Source organism: Mercenaria mercenaria, chromosome 18 (genome assembly GCF_021730395.1).
Source record: "Mercenaria mercenaria strain notata chromosome 18, MADL_Memer_1, whole genome shotgun sequence".
In the NCBI taxonomy this organism is placed as follows: domain Eukaryota; kingdom Metazoa; phylum Mollusca; class Bivalvia; order Venerida; family Veneridae; genus Mercenaria; species Mercenaria mercenaria.
This window is the reverse complement of record NC_069378.1, coordinates 51987622-51994986: the sequence shown is the minus strand read 5'-3', so window position 1 is coordinate 51994986 and position 7365 is coordinate 51987622.

Here is a 7365-nt window from a genome sequence, read left to right as displayed (position 1 = left end):
ATATAACTGTTCTATATATAGTAACACATTAATACATATAACTGTTCTAAAACATATAACAAATCATCTGTTTCAAGGTGTCCTTTAAAAACAATATTTAACAGTTAAATAGTTAAAGATAAAAATAAATAAAATGATTTTGTCTTTATAATAATGAAAAAAGAGAGAAGATCTATTTACTAAATACACACTATAGATTTAAACACAACATTCAGTTTTGACAAACACGCCATTAAAGTTTGTATAGAAAAATGGTCCATACTTTTTATCGATTTATATAAAAGTCAAACCACTCGGATAAACATTCTCACAGAAAAAAAAAAGAAATGACATTGATAGAGAAAGTAGCAACATATCCTCAGATCCTAACATATATTTTCAATACTTGTTCTGAAGACAAAAAGTGAATCGACAAAGAGAAAGATTGATTTTCCATACTTCAGCATTTGTATATTCAAATAATTTACGCGATATTTCGGTATTACATTATAATTATGTAAAGTGATCTGAGGCCATTATTTTTATCGCTGGAAAATGTTAAATGATATGTAAGATGATACAAGTGGTTTTACATATTATTATATACTCGTTTCTATTCCCCGTTAAATTACAATGGAACCGAAAACGTCAATATTTTTCCATACACTGACGCCTGAAATTCATATCGGGTGCCTGACGTAATGTAATGTGTGTCGTAGCATTAATTCTTTTATTAAGTTCAATATTGTCAATCTCTATTGAACAAATTCACAATATTTACATTACATTTATACGTGTAGATACGTTTGTAATAAAACGGTTATTATCTTAGTAGTCGTTCTTTAGCGGAGTCGCGCAATATTTCCGCTGAATAACTCGTGCATATTTCCCGATACAAAGCTAATAACCTAAAATTATCCAAGTATGGTATCTGCATCTTTACGAAAGTTTCATCCACCCTAGCTCTTTTAGCGTTTCATATTTTATTGTTTGCAGTTCTTTATCTAAAACAGTTTCAACAAATCTCAAGCCTGATATGGATGTTCGAGACAGCGTTTGTCCCGTATCTGTTCACCAACAAGTCGTGTAACGATTCTATCTTACCGACTACCGTTTACTTCCACCTTTTCTGAACTTTTGTCTTTTGATTTAGCTTCTAAACACAAATTTAACGTATCTCCACATACTATCACATACAGAATTATCGCTCTTCTTTTCCCGTCTATTTTTACGTACGTGATAAATACGTCAATAAAACACTATGTATTTTCGGATAAGATATCTATATCCATTACGCTAACGAGGCTGCAGCCATTTTGTTTGATCGAAAAATTTCTCACTCGTTGCGGAATATATCTGGTCTACACGTGATGTCTTTTTAGAAATGCAACAAAATTGCAGAAGACGAGATGAAACAATATACATGTATTGGAATATGATATAAATAACCCTGAACATTATTTCAAGAAATTATTTCACGACTTAAGACATTAAAGTCTTTAATCAGCTGAACAATTCATAGGGATTATCTCAGAATCGTTACAACAATTACCGGTATATTTGCCATGGGGAATTTACCCATTTGTAGGCTCGGCAAACTGTCTGACATTAAATGTAAAAAAAAAAATCAGACTATATGTTACTTTCATTTTGACAAATATATATCTTCATCAGTTGTTTCTTTCAGCTGAACTGATCATTTTTGAATAATATCTTAGCCTTTGGACTAAACAGGACTCCATCAATCTGAGGTAGGCATTTGTTTGCTTTGGTTGGTTCCTTGCTTCAAAAGGATCTTGTAATCAATATTTTTAGCAAGTACGCTGAAACCCGGTATTTCAAGGGATCAAGCATTTAAATTCGAGATATCCGAAATTGTAGTTAAAATGATATTTTATGCATGTGTTTTCGGGACGGAACTTGTCTTCGAGATGACCAGAATTTTTAGATAAACGACTTCGATGTATATTGAGTCTCATAGTGTAAATAATAAAACGGCCACATCAGTCTCTAACTGATAAAAAACTTCTTTACTTTTCTTTTTTGAAAGTTAAAAAGGTTAAAATCTAAACGTTCGTTTCTTTCAAAATGAATTGTGTGTTTACTTTCAAAGAGTTATTCTAAATTTTATGCGTTGTTTACTTAATCATTCAAAAAAAAAATAGGCGAAAGTCAGAGCAATCGTCCTCAAAATCTTAGTATCTAACAATATCTAACATCCATAACAAAGAAATCCATAACATTATATCTGAAATCATAGATAAGATAGACCAAACTATGCGCGATGCAATGAAGCAAAAGATAACGGAAAACCTCATCAAAATGTCCTTGATACACCCTTTAAGTGCCGTATGGCGGCTGTAAAATGTATCCCCGTACTTGGATTCAGTGTTGTTATATTTTCTGGTCCTTTGGGATCATGGTGTCCATTCAATACATGTGTAATAGTTCCGCTTAGGCCGGTGCTAGGGGGCGTGAGGGATGTTGCATTTTCTATTACCTCTCCTGGACAGACTCAATCAAACCGAGTCTGCTATTATTTTGCTTGGCTACATTCTGTTTCCAAAGGATCTTCTTACATATTTAATCAAGTAAATAGTAGTACACTATTCATTTTTTTTCAAATTTAAGAAATTATCACACAGGTGCTTCGTTCTAGTTAGAGGCATCTGTTTACCTATTTCTACAATAAAGAAATGGTATATGTTGTTTCTTTGATAATATTTAGGTGTATATTTCTCGGAACCTCTGCATAGTTTTCATATAATTAAACTGAATTTCGCTGATTGGTATCTGAAGTACTCCGTCCACTATATCTTTTTACCGCAGTTTCTATTTGTTTATATCTTGATATTTAAACATGTGCAAAAGTAATTGCAACACGTTAATGAAACCGTCTGTACATTTCTCTTGTATTTACATAACTACACAAAGTGACTTTTGGTTTATCTGTTCATGGAGATCTTCGTATTCTGTACGGAGGGTCTCCAACTTTTCTTGTAGATACTTGTTTCTCATCTCTAACTCTCTATCGTGAGCACAGTCCATTTGTTCTTGCATTTGCTTATTCAATTCTTCATGTAATATTTCTGTAACATATATTGTTATTGAATAATACGTGGTGTAATATCATAATTAGTCTTAATCAAACATTAGACGTATTGAAAAGAACTCTGAATGCAGAGTTTTAAATGAATGTTAATTGCAAGTGCAGTTGTACTGGTTGCACTGTTATAAGGATATTAGAGCTGGTATGATTTTGCTTACAAAGGAAAACAGATAATTTTTCATTAATTCTTAAATAACATATCATCCGAATCTCTCCTTTATGCATGACCATTTCTAAATTTCAAGAAATACTGATAAAATAATACTATACGATTATATATGCTATTTTACTGAGAAAAAAACATAATGTTTGTTGTCTTTCTGCTGGCATGGGAAACATGTTTTTAACTTTTTATTGACAAAAACATGCATACGTTATTACTTTCTCATATTTAAACTATCCATGTAAAATAATTTTCCTGTTGGCACCTACCCGCTGAAATGTCTTAAATACAGCAATCTATTAATTTAATTCTACAAGCATTTTATGTTAATGAACCATACCATATCTTTTGTCATCAGCCAGCTTTGTTGCTGTGGTGTATATCTTCATTTTATCATCATGAATGCTCGCTTTGAACTCTCGTAAAGCAATACAGAGCTGGAAAATTGTTAAGTTCATAATAGTTCAGTTACAACTTATAGTTTTCAAAATCAAATATTCATTCTATTTTCCACGTTATTTGCTTTTGACACATGTGAAGAAAATAAATGCACAACATAGACAGACTTTGTCATTTAAATAACACATAAAACTACAGGTTCTATCTAAACATTGCACCATTTCCCAGGCTTCAGTGAGGGCAATAAAAATCTCTTGTGTCTTTGTTAAGCCACGCGACTCTGTCTTCCAAAACTGCCATTCATCTGTCTAATGAATCTATTTGATTTAAAAAATGCAAGCTTCTATGAAATAGAAAACACCCATCACAGAAATAAACGGCTCTTTCAAAGTATACAACACAGCCAAGAAAGATAACAGCAGACTCAGTTTGATTGAGTCTGTTCATTAGAGCTTATGAAATGTGCAACACCATTCAAGCCCCTACCACAGGCTTAAGCTTTTAAGTAAAAAATTATGTACTGCATGATACAAAATGACCAGAAAATATAACAAAACTAGGTTAAATTCAGTAAGCAAATGCTTTTAATCAGTAATGTATCTGTAAATTAATGTAGAGAGCCGGTGTTAGGGGGTGTTGGGGGGGGGGGGGGGGTGTTGCATGCTTCATAATCTTTCATTTTTCTAACATTTCAAGTCTTACCTAGTTCATAATTACAGACTCAGAATGCTGCTGCATGTTCATAATTATATAAAGCACTGATAGAGAGCAATGATTTATCTCATAAATCTATTCTGAAAGAAAGCAAAATTCAAAACCAAAGATTTGTTGTGCCAAACATGTGGCGTTGATATATAAAAGATTACAGACTTTAAATTATCTACGTACCTGTGATAGGAATCTTATCTGAACATATTTTTAAAAAGGCTCATCTGGTAGTTTTATAGTATTAAAAATAAATACCTCGTCCTTATCGTACTCTGTCATTTTCTGAAAGAAATCTGTCTCCAGCTTTGCCATATCTGTTTCGTACAATTGGTAACCATTCTTTTCTTCATACTTCCCCTTTGCATTGAGAAATAAGTCATCGTCGTGCTTTTCTATATCTCGTGGCTATCGGTTTGACATCTCTGACTTACTTCAATTCTTAGACCTTCGACGTGTTTCTTCATTTCAGCCTGCAACATAAACATTTGCTTACATATTCACTCTTCACATTGATATAGTACCCGTGAGTCGTAATTGAAACCGCGCATTTCCATATCATTGAAATAAATAGCTAAATATAAAACCCCGTTAAGTCCCATTCGAATATTACCCAATATACAGGGCATTTTAAGAAAAAAAGCTACAGTAGGATAGTCTGTCACGCTTATATAACTACTCCCACTTATAAAGTAACTGACTAATCACAGTCTTGGCAATTTTATTTGGCCACTACATCCCGAAAACCAGTCCACCCTGCTCGGGAGCCTGAGTAGCTCTTCAGTGATAAACGTATTAAAGGTTGCTAATGTGGTTAACTGGAAGTTGCCTAAGGGTTGTTGCATATTTCATTACCTCTCCTGAACAGCCTCAATCTGGTATTATTTTGGTTGGTTGCATTCGTCCAAAGGATCTTAAAATGGATTTTATTATTAGATTAAAAGCTTGCCTGAACATACACCCTGCTCCAGTGCGCATAGCTGCAAACTATATTGAAAACACTTGCCAAAAATTGAATCATCAGCGTAATGAAGAATAAGAAACTGGACGCGCGCTGAGAAAGAACAGGCTCAACCTAACCGAGTCTGCTATTATTTTCCTTTCTTGCGTTTTATACATTAAAATGATGTTCCAATGATACACACAAAATGTAAGACAGTCTAAATGAAATATTTAATACATTCTAGAAGTTTTTTATTCTCAAATTCGACGCCGCCTTTCATGGAATTGCACTTAAGATTCCATGTTTAAGCGCATCTGCGGAAGTTGTTTCTAAATTGAATCTTGTTACTTGGAACCCAGGGCTAGAAGACGGTACCTTGCATTTCTTCACCGTATACGAGCAGGCTTTATCAAGCCGAGCCTACAACATTTTCATTTTGTCGTGTTTGGCGACCCCTGGATTTTTTCCACTTTTTCTATTTAGATCGATGGTATAAATATCATTTTAAGAACTCTGAAATGCCGTAAAATGTTTATACGTATAAAAATGAAAGGTAAAGGTAGATTTAAGACTTTTTAAGACACAAATTTTTCCATGGAGGAGTAAGACTATACGTGTGTCTCCAGACATTATTTCAGACATGGTTACGCACATTGGGAGAAAACACAACCTCACAAAGCCAAGTCCATTACAACTAAGTCTGCTGTTGTATTACTTGATTGTGTTCTATGATTCTAAACAATATTTTCACAGATTTATCAGCTATCACAACATCAGCCTTTAAGTGCCGTGCGGCGCCTCTCAAATGTCTCCCCGTACTTAGATTAAGTGTGAGTATATTTTCTGGTCAATTGGGATCATGGAATACACCCATTTCTATTACGATAGAATTCCGCTATAGCCGGTGCTAGGGGACGTGAGGGATGTTGTACATTTCACTACCTCTTATGGACAATCTCAATTAAACCAAGTCTTCTGTTGTGTTGCTGGGTTGCGTTCTATGCTTCCAATGGATCTTTTCACAGATTCTGTTCCTAACATGACGGCAATCTACTACTCTGTCATTGATAGCTTTATATAAGCTATGTGAAACATGAATATATACGGAATTAAGTAGCAATTATATTTGAATTTGATATTTACTTTTGCTTGGTCCTCAAAATGAGTCTAATATTTTTTGCTTTATTTCATTCTATGGTTGAAAGAGATCTACTTAGATTACATTTCATTTAAGGAAAACGTTGTATCCTCCTTATAAGGGGTGGTCGCCAATTATCCGGCTTTTTGCTCTTTCTCAAAGACTGTTTAATAGTTTTATTTTTTTCAATGTATTCCCTACATCTAAACCCTTTGCTATCTTCTTGGGAGTTTTGATATTCCCTCTGCAAATAAGGAAGTATGGCTAGAGCTGAGGTACCGATTAAATGCTGAAATCAAAGCGGCCCTGTATTCTTTTATCTTTACAGGATGATAGTTATGCATGATTTGTATGAACGAATTGATAAATATTAGCATCTAGTTAACAATGACAGTGGTATTAACCAGGTCAAGTCAATGTATTTAATAGCTGAACCTAATATTGAATTAATATAGCAGTATGTACGATACGTTTAGTTTCTAAAACTACACTGAAAAGAGATGGATTGAATAAGATGATGTTGTGAAAAAACATATTGATTCAGAAAGGGCCTGAATTGTCCATCTGCCATCTTCATGTATAACAGTATGATTTTCACGAAGTTCATGCGGGGAGGGACAGTAGATCAACAACAACAACCTCCTGTACATGTCTACAAAAACGTGTTTTGTTAGTTTTCTTATACCTATGGTGAAAGTAAAACACAATAGATTTCAAATCTGTGCTGTAATAAAATGACCCGACTTTGTGAAACTTATCGAACTGAAGCAGTAACAATGCTTCAAATGGGGTGACAACGTTATTTACGTCAGCAGAATGTTTTTGTGCCAAAGTTATGTCCTGATTCTTTTGCACCAGCAATTTCAGCAAACTGGTCGAGTTGCTGACGCCATAGATCCAGCAGACCTCGGGTGACAACCACTAGACAA